This window comes from Heterocephalus glaber, unplaced genomic scaffold, assembly GCF_053883595.1.
Source record: "Heterocephalus glaber isolate CG9 unplaced genomic scaffold, H.glaber_assembly_v1.0 deba00000281, whole genome shotgun sequence".
In the NCBI taxonomy this organism is placed as follows: domain Eukaryota; kingdom Metazoa; phylum Chordata; class Mammalia; order Rodentia; family Bathyergidae; genus Heterocephalus; species Heterocephalus glaber.
Window position 1 is genome coordinate 6,182,403 of NW_028258139.1, and position 22,786 is coordinate 6,205,188.

Consider the following 22,786-nt stretch of genomic DNA (forward strand, 5'->3'; position numbering starts at 1 on the left):
TCTTTTTGAAAGCGTAGCATCAAGGTTACACACTATAACTGTGTAGAGGTTTATTTGATCTTTTATGTCCAGCAGTATTTGTTTAATGTAGCTAGGTGTTACAGTATTTGATGCATATATATTTGTAAGTGTTATATCTTCCTGTGAGATTGTTCCCTTCATTAGTCTGTAGTGATCTTTATCTCTTCTCATCAGTTTTAGCTTGAAGTTTTTTTGTGTGTGAGAGTAAGATTGCTACCCTTATAGTTTTTGGCTTCCTGGCACCTAAAATATTGTTTTGCATCCTTTCATATTTAGTCTACAAATATTATTTTGGATTAGATGAGTTTTGTGATTGCAACAGACTATTGCATTCTGGTTTTTGACCCTGACGATGTGTGTCTTTTAATTGTACCTTTAACATTGAGAATTATTACCAAAAGGTATGGATTTTTTCCCAACTGTGGATTCTCTTTCTGTTGATGATGATTTTTCTTTTCTTTCTGTTGTTTATCTATTCAATTTGCTTGGTGTATTCAGTCCACCTGGACTTTTGGCTTTGCTGGCTTCATTGTCTCTGTTTAGGATATTCTTGAGCATTTTCTAGAGTGCTGGTTTGTTTTCACATATCTCTTGTTGTTTTTTTATAAAATGTCTTCATATCCTCCATCTATTTTGAAAGAAAGTTTTGCCAGATATATTAAACTGGGTTGAAAGAAGTTCAGTTTTACAGATTAAATATTTCACTCCAAATCAAAAACCTCATCCATGAAAACTATAGCAATCTGAAAAGAGAGATTGAAGATGATATCAGAAAATGGAAAGGCATCCCTTGCTCCCAGAGAGGAAGGGCCAACATAGTGAAAATGGCCATACTTCCAAAACTACTAAATGGATTCAATGCAATCCCAATTGAGATCCCAGCAGCATATTTCATGGACCTTGAGAAAACACTCCAAAAATTCATTTGGAACAAGAAGAGACCCAGAATAGCAAAAGCAATTCTAGGTAACAGAGACATGGCAGGGGGTATCACAATCCCCAAATTGAAACTATACTACAAAGCTACTGTGATAAAAACAGCACGGTAGTGGCAAAGAAACAGACCTGAGGACCAGTGGAACAGATTAGAAGATGCTGAAACAACTCCAGACACACTCACTCAGCCACTTCATGTTTGACAAAGAAGACAAACACCCTCACTGGAGGAAAGATAGCCTCTTTAATAAAAGGTGCTGGAAATTTGAGGTTTTAACTTGCCAAAGATTAAAATTAGACCTATATCTCTCACTATGCACTAAACTAAAATAGAAATGGATTAAAGACCTAAATATTAAAACAGAAATGCTACACTGGCTGGAACAGAGGTTAGGCAGAACTCTTGAAGATATCAGTGTAGAAAAAGATTTTATGAGCAAAACTTCAGCTGCCCTTGAACTAGCACAAACAATCAACAAGTGTGATCTCTTCTTACTAAAAAGTTTCTGCACAGCAAGAGAAACCACCAACAGTGCGAAGAAACAACCCACAATATGGGAAAAAATTTTCACCAGTGGTCCCTCAAACAAAGGTCTACTATCTCGAATCTATAAAGATCTTAAAAAAAAATCAGACCTCCCAAATTTAAAGACCCAATCCAAAAATGGGCATCTGAAATGAACAGGCATTTCTCACACAAAAAATTAGAAATGGAAAATAAACATATGAAAAAATGTTCAACATCACTGGTCATTGGAGAGATGCAAATGAAAACAACACCAAGATTCCACCTCACCCCAGAAAGAATGGCTGTCTTTATGAAATCAACCATTAAAAAATGCTGGTGAGGCTGTGTGGAAAGAGGAACCCTGTTCCACTGATGGTGGGAATGTAGACTGGTGCAACCACTGTGGAAATCAGTATGGAGATACCTCAAAGAACTAGGACTGGAAGTCCCATTTGATCCAGCTATTCCCCTGCTGGGTATCTTCCCCAAAGAATTAAAAGAATCATACCACAGTGATATTTGTGTGCCCATGTTCATAGCAGCACAGTTTGTAATAGCTAAAAATTGGAAACAGCCCAAATGCCCATCAACTGGATACTGGATAAAGAAAATGTGGTGTTTCTTTTTATATAAAATGGAGAACTACTCAACCATAAAAAATGAGACATTAGAGACATTTATAGGTAAATGGATGCACATCGAGGTGATACTCTTAAATTAAATTAATAGGACACACATGTGTAGATACCAAATAGTTTCTCTAGTGTGAGAACCTGAAAGTGTAAATAAGGACTAAAAGGTATAATAGATAATATGAATTAGGAAGAAAAGGGGTAAAGGGGAAGAGCAGGGGAAAGGAAAGAAGGGAATGGAATTAATATGAGAAAATGAGAAAAAGGAAACAAAGTCTCTTAAATAGGGAAGGATGGAGGGGTTGAAGGGAGGGCAGGGGAAGGGGACAAAATAAAAACCAAGAGAGTATATAAAGGTGCAAATTTCCAATGATGAATGTCATTATATTGTATACCAATAAAAGGATATACAGTTAAAAAAATTCACCCCATGCTATCCTGGCCTTTACAGTTTATGTTGAGAAGTCTTCTTTAATCCAAATAGATTTACCTTTATATGTGACTTTTGCTTTCCTCTGCCAGTTTTTAAGATTCTTTCTTTTGTTGTGGTTGTTGTTTTTGTTGGATATCTGGAATTTTTGACAGAAATTTGTCATGGGTGTTTCTCCTTTTGTAATAGTTGGTATTCTATAAGCCTTGTTTACCTATATGTTGAACTCTTTCTTCATATTTGGGAAGTTTTCTGTAATGATTTCTGTAAACAAATTATTTATTCTAGGTGTGCTTTCTTCTACTTTTTCTCTAACTCCAGTCAGCCTTAGGTTGTTCTTCTTAGTGTCATCTCACAGCTATTGCATGAATTTTTCTTGTTCTCTTTGTTCTCTGATCATTTTTAAGGCTTCTCTGAGTAATTTGTCATAATTTACCATTTTGTTCTTGCCTTCAAAAACCTTGTGTTCTGAAGCTGGACCTGGAGCTCAGTGGTATAGCATTTGCTCTGTCCTGCCTTTATATTGGTCATTTTTTTCAATTTATCAATTCTATATAATTTTTTCATATGCCAAATTTCTTTCTGATACCTTTTCATGGAGTCGGTATGTTTGGTAAATTTGTCATTCATATTTTGAACCATTTTGGTCACCTGCTTCTTTTTTAATTCATTTCTTCATTATCCACATTGGGCATTTCATATGATAGTTGCATAAACTCTTAAATCATGTCCTCTTTGAACTGGCCCAGTATCTTTAATTCCTATTGAATCATTTTGTAGAGCTCTACTACCTCTCCTCTTCATTGGCACACTCTAGATCTGCCTACGAGAGTTGGGAGAACTCGGGGACCTTCTATATCCTTCGTTTTTTTCATCTATTCCTGGGTGTATGATGTACATATACATACATATATATGTGTACATATATACACATAAATGTGTATACATAGTTTTGTGCTGAGGGTTGGGGTCAAGTAGAGTGAGAATAAATTATAATTAATATGAAGATTCTTTCAGTTAGATTCTTCCTTCCAGCAATATGTTCACAACTCTATTTGTCCAAAGATATGGTTCATCCCTTCTGCTATTTAATTTAAGTGCTTTGGGATCTGTTGCTGTGCTGTAAGGAGAGAATTGCAAAGGGTCATAACAGCAGCAACAGATCCGAACATACATCACTTATATTAATCAAGCCTTGGGTTTATACTTTCAGCCTTATCAATAACCTTAACAACTTACTATTTTATTAGCAGTCAGTCTGCAGTGTGGAAAGAGAAGAGAGTGAAGAGATGGGGGATGGTAAAAAGAGGAATGAAAGTCAGTAAGAGCAGAGGTAGATAGGAGAAATTATAATAAGTAAAATAAATTACATCAGGGCTCAGATTCTGTTAGAGATCTTTTATAGTTGGAGTGAAGGGTTAATGTTGAGTTCTTTAAGAAGATACATGAGGATACTGGGGTGGGATGTAGGAAGGACATGTAATTAGGGATTAGGTAAAGCTGTGAGGTTGATTTATTTGTGCACCTGTCAGAGAAGAGGCAAGGAAAGACAAGGGGCTAGGTAAGATAAGGAAGAGCAAAAAGAATAGAATAGATAAGACAGAGGGTAATGACAAGACAAGGATAGTAATGTCTGAGAGAGCAGAATACAGAGTAAAAACTAACTTGAGAGGCAGAATGTAAAAATTGAGAGAAACAAGTAGAAAGAAAACGGTGTTGCTACAGATGCTAGAATTGAAGGAGTAGGGACAGGAGAAGAGAGAAGAAAGTAGACAAAGACTGAATCAAAGCAAAAGAAAAAAAGAGAAGTAACCAAAAACACCCAGCGGGTGTATCCAGCAGTACAACAAGACAATATACAAGCAATTCCTTTGTGACTGCTCTGCCATCAGCCTCAAAGTCCGCACAATACCCTTCTTCCCTGAGGTGCAGTCTGGTGGTAAGCAGCCACATAAGGATTTCGCGTGCACATGCAGGGGGACTCAGTGGGCAGGCGGGCACACTCACACAATCTGGGCTGACCTGGTGGCACCAGTAGCTCCTTTATCCTTTCTCTGGCCAGAATCTGTAGAGTGTAGCTTCCCTTGCACTCAGCGATCACTGGAGAGTACATCACAGGAATTCAGCTTTCTCTGCTTTGGGAGGGGGCAGGATGGGGAGAAGGACCACTATATGCAGTGTCTGTCCCAGGAGTCTGGTCTTTGCAGTGCTTGTTTGGTCCCTCAGGTTACGTGCCACACTCTCATGATGACTACCTCTCAGTGAAGCAGGGCAGAGGTGTGTGTGAATCAGCCTTGGCAGCACAACTTCCCTTTTTTAACTATCCAAATGTTGCATTTGGTCTACATATACTATCTTCTCTATTAATTTTCCCTTCCAGGTGCAAGCACCTCCCCTTTTCAGAATGCCTTCATTTTGGTGAATCATCTGTAAGCATCTCCAATGCAACTCCTCCCCTAGTCAGGCATGTTGGATTTCCCACCATGTTCTTTTCCTGTCTATCAGGGAATGACATGTGTTCCATGAAGGTAGCATTCCACTGGGTTGTGTCTCATAGTGAAGAGTACACAGAACAGAGCCACAGTGAACATAGACATGAAATATGTATGAGAAAATAAAATTTTATGTGTTAAAATTTAAGGATTTGGAGCTGTTTGTCAAACCAGCATGAAATTGCTTATTCTAACAAATCTATGAACATGTTCACATTTTAACAAATATTTATGAAAAATGCATTTTAGCACTTGTATTGCATAGGCATTGATAGAGATATATCATTGAACTCAGTTTGTGCTGCCTATGAAATGCAAATGTGGCCACATAACATTGTTCACATTCCTTCCAAATCATGCTTGAGAACAGATGTATAATCCTCACTCATGTTTAGAAGTAGTAGGTGAATGTTCAAAATCCATACACTAAATTTTCTTAGCCTGTCTGTAGAGAATTACAGTCAAAAATGATTCCTGTGTCTATAAAAATATGGCTCTCAAAAGGATTTATAACTTTAAAAGCAGTTAGAAATAAGCAGAATTGTTGATGTATTGCCCTCAAAATGTATTGCTCAGGTAAAAGCATCTAACAATCTCACTACATCCTTGTCTCTCTTTTGGCTCTCTTCCTATACTGAGTCCCATCTGATAAAATTATAGTGTCCTTACAATAAAGTCAACTTGGGGAGTTGCTAAAAGTAGAGACTTTTAAAAGATTTTGTTCAACTTGTAAAAGTAACTGTGGTGGATACCACTGTGGCAATTCCTGAATCCTCCAGTAGGAGATAATCCTCTACCGTAGATGTGGTAAGTGTTATCCTGATAGCAACTTGCAGGGGCCCCTTCTCCAGAGCAATTCCCTCCTGCAAAGAGAACTGCCCCTTGCATCAGAGTCTAACTGTTGCCTCCACTCCTGGAGTGGGCAAGGACCAGAAAGTGACAAACAGTTATAAAATCCCAGACCACTACCTCAAAAAAGAACAAATAATTCTTGTTCCAAAGCTTCCCCAGGCCATCAGCGTGAAGCTGACTGGAAGAGGAAAACTACACTCCACACAGTCTCTCTTACCCTATCCATGTAACTTGCCTCCCTGAGAGCATGTTCCTAAAAGCTAACTTGAAAAAAATCTTCCCAACTTCTTCTAAAGAAACTGACCTAAAATTGTTCTCTCATTTATAAAGCAAATATTTTTTTCTCTTTGATTATCTTTACATATTTGATTTTCATTTGGGGAAGTATTTTTTAGTGAAGAATAATATCTGACTCATAATACATACCTAAATTATATTTTCAGTGAGTAATTAGATATGCAATTAGAGTTATACTTTTCTACGAGTTTTATTTTTTATTCATTATTTATTTATATATGTTTGTAGTGCTGGGAATTAAACCTAGGGCTTCCTGTAATGCTAAGCAAGGTTTCTACCACTGAGCTACACTCCTAGCCTCTGACAATTAGTTTTATTATGGACTGAATCCCATTATGCAGGCATTAGTCAGACCAGATGGTTAGGCATGTGTACCAGCTGATATAAGTTGCTAACAAATACATTCACACTGTTCACACATCTGGCCTTTATGACAGAGTTTCCTCATGTGAAATATTTGTACGTGTGTCACAAAATACTTCACTCCTCATTATATGCAATTTCTGTGTACATAGAATCATACCTAGAATTCAAAATATAAGGTATATTAATATTTGTAATTTTATCATGAATTAGTTCTTTTTATAGGTACTTTTTGAGTGGCATAAGAACTCTTTGAAGATAGAGATTTTTCACATCTCTTTTTCAGAATCTAACCCAATGCATGTCATAATCAATGTTAAAAAATATCAAGTCATTTTTAAAAAAATTATCCTTGGTCTTACAATGTGAATAATTGATTGCCTATAAATCTAAGTATTGTATTCTTGTACATATTCTAAATTTATTTGTAAGATGTATATATAATAATCTGGATATCCAACATTAAAACAATGTATTGGGATGCCATTAAAAAAGTCACACATGTAGATGAAAAACACACAAATATTGATTATTTAAGTCTCATGTCAACTGGTAAAACTCAGAATTTGCATTGTTACATCAAAAATATTCAAAAAGCAGTGTGAGAAATTTATTAGCAAACATGAAAATGTAATATGTGCTGCTAATGACATAGTTGATAGAGAAGTGTAAAGAAATTAAAATTTAAAATTCAAATTTTCCCAAAATTTTAATATAAATTTCCATTGTTTTTGTTTTAGGAGGAACAGTCAAGAAAGCTATAGAATTTTAATGCCATTTGCTAATATGAAAATAGGTAAATATTTTTTCAGTTAAGCTTCAAAATTGTGAATATTGGAATATTTTTTATTTAAATATTAACATTCTTATAAAATAAGTAAAATTTATGGAAAATATTTGTTAATGTTTTTTCCATCTTGCTAAATGTTAAAGAACAGACAGCATAAGAATTATAAAATTTTTATTTTATTTATGTTAAAAATTATTCCTCTGCAACTTTAAACAAAGGATATTGCATAAAGCAATAAATATAAATTAAGAAAACTTAGTAATTAATTAATACTTTATGCTTAAAAAAACAAATTGGATCATTATCTATAGAGTACTTTCTTTTTCTACATTTAGTTAATAAACTACTTAATTCAATTTTACATATTTTGGGTCAAATTGGAGGAAAATTCAGTACAAGCTATTAAATAGTATTGAAAGATGGTTATATGTGCACACAACCTGAAATCAAAGTTTCAATCAATGAAAACTTGGAAGCAGTATTTGATATGAAATGCAAACTCCTTATTATACATACCTTCACCACAAAATGTACATGTTCTATTGTTTCCAGGGCACAAAACTTTTATTAAAGTTATGAGATAACCAAAAATGCTCTGCTCTGTAAAACCACAGTAAACTGGTTGCCACTTACACTGAATGGCCATGTGGAGTTAGTATGGAGAGTAAGGTTGCTGGTCAAACCTACTCTGAGTTGAGGAAGAAAGAAAGACCATGAGAATGCAGTGAAAGTCTGGCTAGAGATAGAAAACAGCAACCAAACCTAAGAAAGTGTCTTTGGGAGAGAGTACTAGGTATATGGTAGATGTTCCAAAAATTTATAAGTAAAATTTTGAGCAAGAGAAGGAGGGAGGTGAAAGGACTGGCAGACAGGGTGGATGTGGTTTTCTAACACATTTTATGGCAGTCATGAAATCCCTTGACAATCAATTTGCTTCACCGTGGACTCTCACAACTTTTTCTCTAAATTGTATACTTTCATTTAACTTATGAGATTTACTCATGATTTCCTTAAGGATACCTTTTCTGAATCCCCAGAATTTTTCATCTTTATGTGACATCATGAGCTTAATTCCTAAAACAAAGTGTTAGTATTACTTGATTATTCTGGCTCTTGATGTAGAATTTATCTCAGGACAATATATTCCCAGCACTTGACACTGGGCCATATATAGCGAGGGCAATGGATAAATATGCATTGAAACATACTGAACAATTTGAAAAATTATGCAACTGAATGCAGTCTTTATTCTTAACCAAATGTGGGTCTTGCTAGGGAAATAGACTTTTTTTTATTTAGAAGGAATAACATTAGAATAAATCATTTTTTTTTACAGTTACTAAAATATCAGTTATTGTTCATGAAATCTAATTGTCCAGGCACCTTAATTGTCATGAACAATCCTGGAAATGACTGATAACATGTTAAAATATTTGCAAGGCAGATTCACGGCCTAACTTATTCTTAAGTCATTAATCAGATTATCTTCTGTTGTTTACCACAATTTAAATATTGGAATGCTTAATGACTTAAAGAAGTTTATTGTGATGCCAATAAAAACAAAGATAGTAGTGAGGAGTAAACATAAGTTGACAGAATGAAACATTAAGTAGTTTGCATGTAATCTTAGAGGGAAAAGGGAATATTATTTTATGCAACCATCTTGAAAGTTTTGCCTATAATATATGTGTATCACCAGTACAAAATATTTAATTTAATTCATGCTATTCCACATTTACACAGTAATTTCAGGAAAGAAGAGCTCAAATATGTTAATCCTATTCAAACTCATGAAAAAATTTACACTGCTTATGCACAGAAAATTATTCAATACATATTTGTGAAAAAGTCGCTTGCAAATATAAAATCTTTGATGTTGGCTTTGTACTATGAAAGAAATTTTTTTTTCAAATATGTGATTAATATAAATAAATTGAACTTCTGGTTTGCAGTTTCAATATAAAAACAGTGCAAGTCACTGTCCCTGTCTTCACAATAAGAAAAAAAGCTAAAATATGCAAATAAACAAAAAATAGAAAAAAACAAAAAATAAAAATACAACTCCTCTAAGAAACATCAAAGAACTGAAATAAGCAGGCAAATTGTCCCCAAATTTATAGAACAAAGTATATGCTGTAAATTACCATTTACTATTAACAGAAGCTGAAGGACAGAAGCCTTTCTGGGAGCCAAGTACCGGTAAGAGAATTTAAATAGTGATTGACTAATTGTGATAGTTTCACTGTGAACTAGTTATTACAGACTGAATTACATCCCCCTAGAGTTCATATTTTGAAGATCCAACCTGCATCATAGTATAAATCTAAAATGTCCCCCCCAAATTGTCATGTGTTTGTAAGGTAATTGGATCATGACAGTGCTATATTTATCTGATGAGTTCATAACTAACTTGCTGTTAGAAAGGGGTCTCTAGGCACATGACTTGGAAGGGTGTATTTTTCCCTGGCTTGTCCTACTTCTCTCTGTTTCTGGGCTCCCATGAGTTGAGCAGCTTTCACCATGTCCTTCTACCATGCTGTTTTCTCCTTAAAGAAAGCCAACCATGGACTAAACTTACTAGAATCTATGAGCCAACTAAACCTCCCCTTCTTTAATATGGGGCTGTTCAGTATTAAGTCTCGGTGATGAGAAAGCAGATTAACACAAACATTTGTTGCCTATAGCAGGGTCATTGCTGTGACTGCATCTGACCATGTGGTTCAAAAGGCTTTGAAATTGGTTTCATGGAGGAGTGTGGAAAAATTTGGAGATGACAGCTACAGCAGGGTTAGAATCCTGTGACCAGAGGTGGATGAGTGATACATACAAGAGTTCAAAAGCCCAGGATGCTGATAAGAATGTGTATAGTAAAGACAAAGCTGATTAAGATTCAGTTAGAAATGAGGACTGCCTGGGAAACTAGAGTAGAAGCCATGGATATTTCATTCTTACAAATAATTGCTTTGTTTTTTCCCATTTCATGACACTTTGCTGCAGGTGGAGATAAAAGGCAATGGATAAGTTAATCTGCCAGAGGAAATTTCAAAGCATCTCAATGTTCAGGGTATGATATTGGTACTGAAAATTGCTTTTCTCCAGATCTAGAATGAGAATCAGCAATCAAAAGTAGGTGCAAAATGTTTGAAGTTTTATCCCCCCCAAAATCTAAAAAACTGTTAGCACAGTTGCTAACAAAATTAACATTAAATAGAAGCTGAATAATTTATGTCAGATGAATACAAAAAAATGACTTGAAAACATCTCAGAAATCCACCAGACTCCATCCTTCATGGGCTCAAGGGTGTAAAAAGGAAAACTCCTTTGAAAATCTTTGCTTTGAGAAGATAGCCCTTGCTCATTCAACTTGTGCTAGGCCACCTAGGGAAGTGTTTCCCAGGTCAACCATCCAACTACTCAGAGGCCTCTGCAGCCATGGTCCAAGAAGGCCCAGATATTGTTCAAATTGGTAGCAGACTATGCCATCATCTATGTGGTGTATGTTTTATATGTAAACTGAATATAAGAGCTGTGAGTTCAAAGAGTCTTCCACCTAGATTTTTTAAAGCCCCAGGGGAACAGGTATTGTGTTTCTCTTAGGGAAATATGTGAACCTTGAAAGTAAAAAGTAAAGGTATAGTAAGGAGCCTAAGAAGTCAGACATCTAAAAATGTAAAATACCTGTTGAGTAGAACCAAAAACAGTGAATGGAGCCACCTTGTGATAGAAGCCATGTGGGCTGTAACTAACAAATCTATTGGAGCTAAGCTTCCCAGCACTTTGAAGCCTACTTCTTATCATAACCTGCCCATGGTGCTGGACATGCAGGTTCAGGATTCAATGTTTTTCTTGCTGGATTTTGGTCTTGCTTTGGTCCTGTTCCTTTCTATTCTTCTAGTCCTCCTCTTTGAAAATAAATTATATATATATATATATATATTATATATATATTATATATATTATATATACATATATATAATATATACACACACACATACCCTCTGTGGCTCTGTGGGTATATGTTGGGAATATTTAAGTTTCTTTTTTGATTTTCCTTTTAGGGACTCACAGCTAAGTATTTCCCTTGAGTCTCAGAGGAGACCTTAGTCTTTTCAGCAATGCTGCAACTGTTAAGCCTTTGGCAACTGCTAAGACTTTGCACAGTGAGATGCATATGACCATTTTGAGGGGGGAGTGGAATGTAATGGTGTAGATATAAAATGTCCCATAAAAATCTCATGTGTTTGGAAAGAGATCTTATCATGGGGGTATTATACTCATCTGTGGATTACTGCACTAATAAGTTCATAACTAATTTCCTGTTAGGACGTGGGGGCTAGCTGGAGACAGTTCACTGAAAGTGTGACCTGGAAGTCTGTATTCTTTTCTCTGGGCCCTTCCTTCCCTCTGTGTGTCATATCTGCCTTGGGTTGAGCAGCTTTCATCTTCCAAACCCTCCTACCATACTATCTCTGCCTTGGAGCCAGCCAAGTATGGACTGAACCCACTCAAAACTGTGAGCCAAATAAACATTTCCTCCTTTAATTTGTAGATGTTGGGCATTGTGTCTTAGTAGAGAGAAAGCTGACTAATACACCCCCTAATGTAACTACACTTAGATATATGCTCTCTAGGAAGTAATTAAATTAGATGAGGTCACAAGGGATTGAATTTCTCATAAGAGAAGTTTCAGGGATGAGAATTCTCTCTTTCTTCCTTCAGGCATGCACACAAAAGAGGTCATGTGAACTCTCAGTGGGATGACATTGGCTTCAAGCCAGGAAGAGAGGCTTCTTCAGAATCCAAATTCACTGTCATATTGTTCTTGGGTTTCTTAGTCTTCTCAGCTATGAGAAAATACATTATTAAGCCATTTGTATTTTGTTGTCACAACCCAAGCAGATGACTATTGCTAGCTTGAGAATGAAAATATTCAGGGGCCATGAGTCTACAGTAGGGGGTGGCACTCCTCATGAGTTGGGTGTTTATCCTGAATCTCACCAGTTTTACAGGGTGAATATAAGAGAAGATTTCCTTTTGTTTCTTTCAGAAGGAGGGTTAAAGTAAACATTTTGACATAGAAGAATAATTTTCTATTCTCATCCACAAAGCTTTCCTTCAAAGGAAAAATCTTATCAGAACTTATCAGTTCCACAATGATATATGTGCACCCATGTTCATAGCGGCACAGTTTGTAATAGCTAAAGCTTGGAAGCAGCCCAAGTGCCCATTAACTGGAAACTGGATAAAGAAGATTTTTTTTTTTATAGAATGGAGTACTGCTCAGCCATAAAGAATGAAAAACTAGAGTCATTTACAGCTAAATGGATGCATACTGAGGCCATACTCTTAAGTGAAATAAATAGGACACATATGTGTAAATACCAAATAGTTTCTCTAGTGTGAGAAACTGATAGTGTAAACAAGGGTTAAAATGATTAAAATGAATAACTGATAATTTGAAATAGGAAAAAAGGTCCAAAAATGAAGGAGTGAAGGGAGGGGAAAGGGAAAGGAAAAGAGGGAAAGGAGAAACTATGAGAAAAGAAAAAAAATGGAAATGAAATCTATGTAAATAGGGAAGGGTGGAGAGGGTGCAGGGTGCACAGGTAATGGGGAAAAAAACAAGAACCAAGATATATCATGTACAGGTACAAACACCCGATGATAAATGTAAATGAATTTTATACCTAAAATGTACCAATAAAAGCACTAAAAAAGAAAAAAAGAAAACCAAATATTGACTTTTGGCTCTCCTTCTACCTCACAGGCTCAGTGTTTTTAGTGTAGAGATTTTCTTGCTATTGGCACTGTCACTGTTATTCCTTTAGTAACACAGTAAGAAGAAATGCAAATATCCTTTAAAATAGGACACAGAATTTTAAAATATATTTAAACAGCCTTTCTTTACTTTTATTGTTTTATATAAATGGACCTTGTTTTGTGCCTTAGCATCAATTACACATGTTCATCTATTTAGCCAGTTTGATGATATTTCATGTTAGTTCTCCATCAGGGTACACAGAATTTCTACAAGGCAGGTGACCATATATCTTTTAAAGTAATACTTGAACATTCACACTCGAAGGCTCATGACAGCTTCTTTGAGGAGTACAGCTTGAGATTCATGCTCTGTGATCTAGCTTTAAGCCTTAATAAAGGTATCCCAATTCTTGCAACTGTTATCATTTGACACATTCCTAGGTGTATAAATATTGACTTAGTAAGAGACGAACTTCATGTGCTTTTCACAAAGGACGGAAGGTACATTTGGATCTTAAGAAGTTGATTTAAGGGTCAAAAAAAGGGCTGTGGCTATAGTTCAGTGCAAAGGCCATGGATATATCCCCAGTTCCACAAAAAAAAAAAAAGAAAGAAAGAAATAGGAAGGAGGAGGAGGAGAAACGGAACAAATAACATCAGTCTAATACCTAATTTTATTGCTTAAAAATTCCACCTTCTACAAAACACTAGAATAAAATTCAGCCAGTCCTTTGACCCTTTATAACAATGATCAATTTTCCTCCCATTTCCAGAAGCATATTCTTCATTTCCATTTGATGCCTCACAAGGCATAATTTTACTAGTTATTTTTTAAGGTACTAGGAATTGAACCATCACCTCACACTGAGCTGTCCCCACCCCATAATGGTCATATTTCTATCAACAGTCTCTATAAATTCATAGAAGATTTCTATAAGATGCACCCCAAAACTCTTCCACGTTTTACTGGTCACTCACTTCTAAAGCCATCTACACATTTTTAGGTACTTGTTACAGAAGTATCCCACCTTTCAGTAGGAAAATATGTATTCTATTAATCCGTTAGTACTGTCAACAAAATAGCACAGACTAGGTGTCTTAAACAACAAAAATGTAACATAGCTCTGGAGCCTCCAAGCCTAAAATCAAAGTAACCTCTCGGATGGATGGCTTTTGGTGAGGTGACTTTGTGGCTTGTGACTGCTGGTCTCTGTGTCCTTACGTGGACCCTACTGTGTACACACAGAGAGAGAGAGAGAGAGAGCTCTGGCATCTCTCCTTTTAATAATAGAAACAAAAATTTTATCAGATTGGGTACCTACACTAATGACATCATTAAACATTACTTACCTCATTACAGGGCCTACTTACAAATATATGCATTGGAGAATTTGGGGTAGCAACTGGAGGGACAATTCAGATGACATCATCTTTCACCTCTCATAATTCTCAACAATCCATCATTTTCATAAGCATAAATAAAGAGATATTCCTACTATTTTGAAACAGAATATCATTGGAAGTCTCTGGTGGAACTAGGATAATTACCAGCAACTAGTAATAAAGAAAGTCTTTATAAGCAAGTATCAATAAGCCCTAGCCCAGAAGCTGGATGTACAACTCATTACTTGACAATAATGAGGTTATACATATTTTTTTCCTTCCTAGTCATAGCTGTGGCCAATCAAGCCAATAAAAGATTTCAGTTAATTTAGCATCTCCTTGTTCTCAAAATTTCTAGGAATTAAAAAAGTATGACTTGACATACCAAGAATGAGGAAGATCTCAAAACGAAAGCAAAAAATATGAATCAATAACCACTAACAAGATGAAAGAATTAATAAAATTCTCTATCAATTTTTTAAAGTAGTCATGATAAATTGCTTCAATAGGCAGTGGCAAACACTTTTAACAAATGAAAAAAAAAGAAAAGGAAAACTCTGAGCAAACAATTGGGAGATATTTAAAATAAATAGAAGTATAAAATACAATTACTGTAAAGAAGTGAAACAACTAAACTGATTGACTCTATACAAGAATGATGGGAACAGAAGAAAGTAAAAATTAACTTGAAGATACAAGGGTATAATACAATAACACAGAAAGACAAAAGTGGCAATGGGATTATATGATCTGGTATTTGTCAATTGTAGCAAAGGACATAAGCAATTAAATAAGAAAATGAGGACATTACTACTCATCTTAAAAATAAAATGAAAAAAATAGAAGTATATGCAATTATATAATTATAGCAATTATATATATCAATAAAATAGACATAGAATGCAGAAGATCATCAAGAAGATCATACACCCAGACCAAGTGGGATTCATCCCAGGGATGCAGGGATGGTTCAACATATGGAAACCAATTAATGTAATACACTACATTAATAGAGCCAAGAAAAAAAACCATATGATCATCTCAAAATATGTCAAAGAAGTTTTTGACAAAATCTAACACTCATTCATGATAAAAAAAAAAAAGTACAAAAAATTGGAATAGACAGTCTCAGCCTCAACTTGATAAAAGCTATGTATGAAAAACCAACAGCCAATATCATACTAAATGCTCAAAAACTAAAATCCTTCATGCCAAAATCAGGAACAAGACAAAGAAGTCCAATATCACCACTCCTGTTTAATATAGATTTGGAAATAGCCACAGCATTAGATAAGAAAAAGAAATAAATAGAACTATAACAGGAAATGAAGAAGTCAAATTGTCATTATTTTCAGATGACATGATACTTTATATAGAAGATCCCAATATCTCTACCAAAAGTCTTCTAGACTTAATAACCAAATTCAATAGAGGAGCTAGATACAAGGTCAACACACAAAACTCAAAACATTTCCTGTACATGTAAAACAGTCACTGAAAAATGACCTAGAGAAACAACTCTCTTCACAAGAGCATCCCAAAAAATGAAGTACCTAGGAATCAACATAAGGGAGGATATCAAAGACCTCTATTCTGAAAACTATAGCACTCTGAAAAAAAGATCAAAGAAGACATCAGAAAATGGAAAGACATCCCTTGCTCCTGGGTAGGAAGAACCAATATAGTGAAAATGACCATATTTCCAAAACTGTTATATAGATTCAATGCAATCCCAATTGAAATTCCAGCAGAAAACTTCACAGACCTTTAGAAAATAATCCAAAAATTTACTTGGAACCAGAAGAGACCTAGAATAGCAAAAGTAATTCTAGGCAAAAAAGACAAGGTAGAGGGTATCAAAATCCTCAACTTGAAACTATACTGCAAAGCTACTGTGATAAAAACAGCATGGTACTGACAAAGAAACAGACTGGAAGACAAGTGGAACAGATTAGAAGATGCAGAAACAACTCCAGACACACTCAGCCATCTCATCTTTGACAAAGAAGCCCAACACCCTTACTGGAGGAAAGATAGCCTCTTTAATAAATGGTGCTGGAAAAATTGGGTTTCAACTTGACAAAGATTAAAAGTAGACCTATATCTCTCACCATGCACTAAACTAAAATTGAAATGGATTAAAGATCTAAATATTAAAACAGAAACACTAAACCAGCTGGAAGAGAGGTTAGGTAGAACTCTTGAAAATATTGGCATAGGAAAAGATTTCATGAACAAAACCTCAGTTGCATGTGAACTAAAACAAAGAATCAACAAGTGTGATCTCTTCTTATTAAAAAGCTTCTGCACTGCAAGAGAAACCACCAACAGAGCTAAGAGACAACCTACAATGAGGGAAGAAATTTTTAGCAGCTGTACCTCAGACAAAGGTCTACTATCTAGAATACATAAAGAACTGAAAAACATCAGACCCCTCAAATTCAAAGACCCAATTCAAAAATGGGCATCTGAAATGAACAGACATTTCTCAGAAAAAGAAGTAGAAGCAGCAAATAAATATATGAAAAAATGTTCAATATCACTCATCATTCAAGAGATGCAGATGAGAACAACACTGAGATTCCATCTCACCCCACAAAGAATGGCTGCTATCAAGAAATCAACCAATAACAAATGCTGGCGGGGGTGTAGAAAGAAAGGAACCCTTCTCCATTGTTGGTGGGAGTGCAAACTGGAGCAACTACTGTGGAAGTCAGTATGGAGATACCTCAAAGAACTAGGACTACAGGTCCCATTTGACCCAGCTATTCCCCTACCGGGTATCTTCCCCAAAGAATTAGAAGAATCATACCACAGCGATATATGTGCACCTATGTTTATAGCAGCACAGTTTGTAATAGCTAAAGTTAGAAACAGCCCAAGTGGCCATTAACTGGAAACTGGATAAAGAAGGTATGGGGTTTTTTTATAAAATGGAGTACTACTCTGCCATAAAGAATGAGAAACTAGAGACACTTATAGCTAAATTGATGCATATTGAGGTCATATTCTTAAGTGAAATAAATAAGACAGACGTGTAAATATCGAATAGTTTCTCTAGTGTGAGAAATTGAAAGTGTAAATAAGGATGAAAATGATTAAAATGAATAATTGATAATTTGAAGTAGAAAAATGTCCAAAGGTGTAGGGATGGTGGGTGGGGAAGGGGAAAGGGAAGAAGGGAAAGGAAAAATTATGAGAAAGGAAAAAAAAGCAAACAAAGTCTATGTAAATAGGGAAGGATGGAGGGGTGAAGGGCGCACAGGTAATAAGGGAAAAAATAAGAACTAAGATACATCATGTTCAGGTACAAGCACCCAATGATAAATGTAAATACATTGTATACCTAAAATGTACCAATAAATATATTTTTTTAAAAAAGAATCATACCACAATGGTATATGGGCATGCATGTTCACAGTGGCATAGGTTGTAAGAGCTAAAACTTGGAAACAGTCCATTTGTCCATCACCTGGAGACTGGATAAAGAAAATTGGTGTTTTTAATAAAATGGAGTACTACTCAGCCATAAAAAATGAGAAACTGGAGACATTTATAGTTAAATGGATGCACATTGAGGCCATACTCTTAAGTGAAATAAATAGGACACACCATGTGTAAATACTGAATAGTTTCTCTGGTTTGAGAAACTGAAATTGTAAATAAGGATCAAGTTATATAATAGATAATATGAAACAGGAAGAAAATGTGCAAAGGGGAAGTGGAAGTGGGAGGGGTAGGGGAAAGGAAAGAAGGAAATGGAATTAATATAAGAAAATTAAAAAATGGAAGCAAAGTCTTTGCAAATAGAGAGGGGTGAAGGGGTTGAAGGAAGGGCAGGGGAATGGTTAAAAATAAGAATCAAGATATATTTTGTGAAAGTACAAATCTCCAATGATGAATGTCATATTTTATACCTAAAATGTACCAATAAAATTAATTTAGAAATTTGAAAAATAGATGAGTTATAACAATAGGACAAATTCCTAGAAATATAAATCCCCAAAACTGACACAGGAAGAAATAGAATACATGAACAGGCATACAACTAGTCAAGACATTCAGGCAGTGATTAAAAAAACACTCAACAAAGAAAATTCCAGAAAAAAATTCATTGCTTAGTTCTACCAAAATTTAAAGGATTATTCCAATATTTCCCAAACTATTTTAAAAAGCTGAAGAGCAAAGAATATTCCCTAACCAACCAACTGCCTTGTTAGCAAAACCAGACAAAGATGTGATAAAAATATAAAAGTATAGATCAATATCCTTTATAAATATTGATGCAAATATTCTCAACAAAATACTAACAACTCAAATCCCATGGAATATTGAAAGGATTATACACTTTGTACAAATGAGATGTATCCCAGGAGTACAAAGATTGTTCACTGTTAGAAAATGAACCAATTTAATAAACTAAATTAATGAAACCATTGGGGAAAGCCCACACAACCACATCAATTGAAGAAGAAAGACAATTGAACAAAACCCAATAAGTATCCATGATTAAAAGAAACTAAGGGTATAAGGGAATATCCTCAAAATGGTAATGAGTATTTATGAAAACCTCACAGCTAACTTGTCAATGGTAAAGATTGAAACTTTCTCTCTGAAAATAAAAACAAGAGACAGAATTCTTTTTGGGGTATCTCAGTGTAGCTATAATTTGTATTTTTCTCATATTCAGCAATGTTGAGCATTTTTCCTCAATATATTGGTCATTGTATTTCTTCTTCTTAGCAGTGTCTATTCATTTTGGTTGCTCATTCTTGGATGGTTCTTTTATTTTGGGAAGTCTAATATTTTTGTGTTCCTTATATATCCTAGTTTGAGACAACAACGACCTCAAGTGTCAACTAGATACTGACAAACCGCAAGAACCACTCACTGACTACCTTTAACCAGAGCAAAGATGTCCAAGATTTTACTGAAGACTCTCAGGATACCCATGTATTGATCTGCAGTAATTCAGACCAGTAATTTGTGCTAGATGTAGGCAGTCATGCAAGAGATAAAGCATACCACAGGACTAAATGGCATCTCATTTCGGTCCATCCCCTCTGAAGATTATACCCTCTAAAGCTGGCCTCCCACCACATATACAGGCCTCATGATCCTCCTGGACCAAGCCAGAGCCTCTCAGCAGATCCCAGGAGATCCTTGTTGAACTCTGATCCTCTCCAAGCTTGTCACACAAAGCTGTCTCTCACCCACTCCCCCTGTAGTGTAACACTTCAGTCCTGGACCCAGACTCTCTCTCTGGGTGTTGGTCTCATCTTCAGTCATGTGATTGTCACCTCTGTTGCCTCTGCACCTCTTGTAGGGCTGGTGTCAGGGCCAGGGGGTGGGCAGCAGGGCCTCTCCTACATGAGGCTTCAGTGTCTGCAGTGGGAGTGGGCCAACAGCATTTTATGCTACAGTTAGAATATACAAAATATAGTGTATTTAAAATGCAACAATGAAAAAACAAAGAGCCAAGCTTAAAAATGAGCAATGGAAGGAAACTGACATTTCTCCAAAGATGTAGAAATACCCTGTACAAGAAAAGATTTTCAAAATTATTAATCACTAAGAAAATGCAAATCCAAACTACAATACTATAAAATTATATACCCATTAGGATAGCTATCATAAAAACAACCTCAGTGAAATAAGTAACATTGGCTAGAGCTAAAATATTCTCACAGCACTTATATTCTGTTTTTCTGGATCTGGTAAATATTAAACACATCTAGAAGCAATATTGGCAATGGCCTTATGATCCTTCTCAAAATCAGATAAAAACTCACCTTTGGTGTTTGGCATTCCAGCCACTCTTCTGAATACTCATTATTTTGTTGTTCTAGGATAGCTGTCCTTATCATCCCCCACATAGGAAAACAGTTAACTGTAGATTGAAATTTTTCAAAGATCTCTGATAAATAGCCTGTTTTGTACTAAAAGTTGAGTTGCAAAATACTGATGGTTGTACTTACAAAGAAAGAAAATAATTTAAATGAATCACAGAACAATCTTCACAGAAAAAACTAAATTCCCCTTTTCCCAAAATTAATGTTATCTCCTAGCTACAGCAGAATTTATACTTTTGATAGCAGCTTCCTACTAAAAACTGCTACTAAAACATGCCATTGATTTACCTTTGCATGTGGATTGTAGCTAAGCTCCCCATAGTACCATTTTAATAATAAAATACCTCTTCAAACATGAGCACAGGTTCATTATTATTATTTTTACTGGGTACAATGCATATTTTTTCTTCCCTCGAATGGGAGTTGACTCAAACAGTTGATGGACACATCGCCCTGGGAGTCTTGCTGACATATGTAATTATTGTGGCCTGCAAGCAGCAATTTCACTTGGGAAGAGGAACAAACAAGGTAAAATTCTAATGTTTAAGCCAAACATCTTCACTGAAAATATGGATTGTGGGAGGGCAAAGATAAATGGGAGCATTGCTCACCAAGGAGAAAAAAAGAAAAAATAAAGCAACTCTGAGGAAATGAAATTTTGAGGGTTTTACCAAAAGGGAAATAAACTTGGTTAGAAAAAGGGAAGACTGCAAAGTTGACCTGACATTGTTCTTTTAGGTATCTGTCAAAGAACAGAATTTCAACAGTGTTTTAAAGATCTAATTTGTTTTTTTAACCCAATAAGCTATGTAGAATACGTGATAGGGTATAGTGTGATCACTCTATACATGAGAAAATGTGTAAGAAACAAATCGGGGGAGTTAGCTTTTCCATTGCCTCAATCATTTACCATTTCTTTATGGTAGCAACTTTTAAAGTTCTCTCTTATCGTTTTAATTGGCCTCACTAGCTACGCATGAACCTATCAGCCTCCCGTGCACATGATAAAAAGGCACCTGGTGTGAAGAATGAACTGCTTTTGTATGACAGCTTTAGCTGAAGCAAGGAAACAGTACAGTCCAAGAAGTGTGCTGGTTCTCATCAGGTTCTTTTCTTTGTATGGGTTTAAGAAGGGCCTGGGGGAATTCTCTAGTCTCTCAGGTTGGCTAAGCCTGTTTTGACAGCTGCCTGTGAGTCTCCTGTTTTTCCTCAGTTTCAGCCTGGTTAGGTAGCATTGACCATGAGTGATTCCATTTTAGCTTTGCTGGGGCCATGTTCAGGTTTCCAAGAAATTTTATTTAACAATTGTAAGCCTGGATCAGATGAGAATAGCATGTAACATATTACAGTTTTATCCAGTGCAAAGCTGTCTGGACATCATTACTCTCCGCAATCACCATCATCACCCAAAATAAATTGACTTCAATTGCCATTTACACTCATTTTAGATGATCTTGAATTGGATTGTCAACTTGGTTTGACAAAAAGACCAATGAATCCACCAGGCCAGTCTATCTCTCTTAATGGACTAAACAGGCTTTGATGGAACCTTTTCCAATAATAGCTCCTAGAAAGTAGCTTTGTCTTACCCCATCTCTCAACAAACAAGAAATATTAGTTAGTAACTAAAACTGCAATGTTCTTGAGTTTTTTGAGTTGATCCTAAGAAAATAAAAGGGAAAATGGTATATTTAATAGGTACTTAAAACTGAAGGTTTTTGTTTTTGTTGTTGTTTTGTTTTTTGTTTTGGGTTTTTTATGCATGTAAAGCAAAAAACACTGATTTTTTACAGTGAGGGATAATGGTGTGTGTGGGGGGGGTCTGTGTGTGTCTGTGTGTGTATGGTCTGAGCAGCCTCAGAGTTAGACATCATTTATACATATACACACACATACAAAAATGCAACAAGAATAGACAGAAACTTGAAATATCTAACATGGAGGCAGACAAAAAAATCTATGTGCTTCAAATTTGCACTTTCAGTTAGCTTCTTGTGCAAAGAGTCTCATGCTGGTTCTTGGACTCTAAATGGGATCTGAAATTGCTTGCTCCCTACTTCTCAGAAGCAAGATGACCTTGTTCTCGGTCCTTATTTAGTTACTGGGAAATGCAAGCCTGAGAAGGAGGCATGTGAAAGCAAAGTTAGGTCCCAGGAAACTTGAGTCTCACCTGGCAGGGGCCTAGGGACTCTGCAATGGACAAGCCATGTGGAGCTCAGAGGCAGACCATAATATTTACATTAAGGTTGTACTACCAGAGGAATGTGCTCTAAAATACAGTATTTTTCCTAAGCATCCCCTGCCTTTACATATATTTTTCAATATAAAATATTCCTGAAAAGCACTCCAAGGTGATAATTGCTTCTAGTTGTCTTTAAATAAACTTACGCCTTAATCATTTGGCAAATCTGAAAGAACTTCACAAAACACATTAAAACATGACACGTTGTGCTCATGCCTGTAAATGCAG

At 35.6% G+C, this 22,786-nt stretch overlaps 1 long non-coding RNA gene across 1 annotated transcript in view; it reads left to right on the forward strand.

Annotated features, from left to right (window-relative positions):
• LOC110347680 (uncharacterized) overlaps positions 1-20,693 on the forward strand; it is a 35,265-nt gene extending 14,572 nt beyond the window's left edge. Inside the window, exons 3-6 of the long non-coding RNA XR_002392403.2 lie at positions 7,272-7,327; positions 9,482-9,520; positions 10,319-10,385; positions 19,295-20,693. This is a non-coding gene — a long non-coding RNA (uncharacterized LOC110347680). The remainder of the gene's footprint in view (positions 1-7,271; positions 7,328-9,481; positions 9,521-10,318; positions 10,386-19,294) is intronic.
• The last annotated feature ends 2,093 nt before the right edge of the window (positions 20,694-22,786 follow it).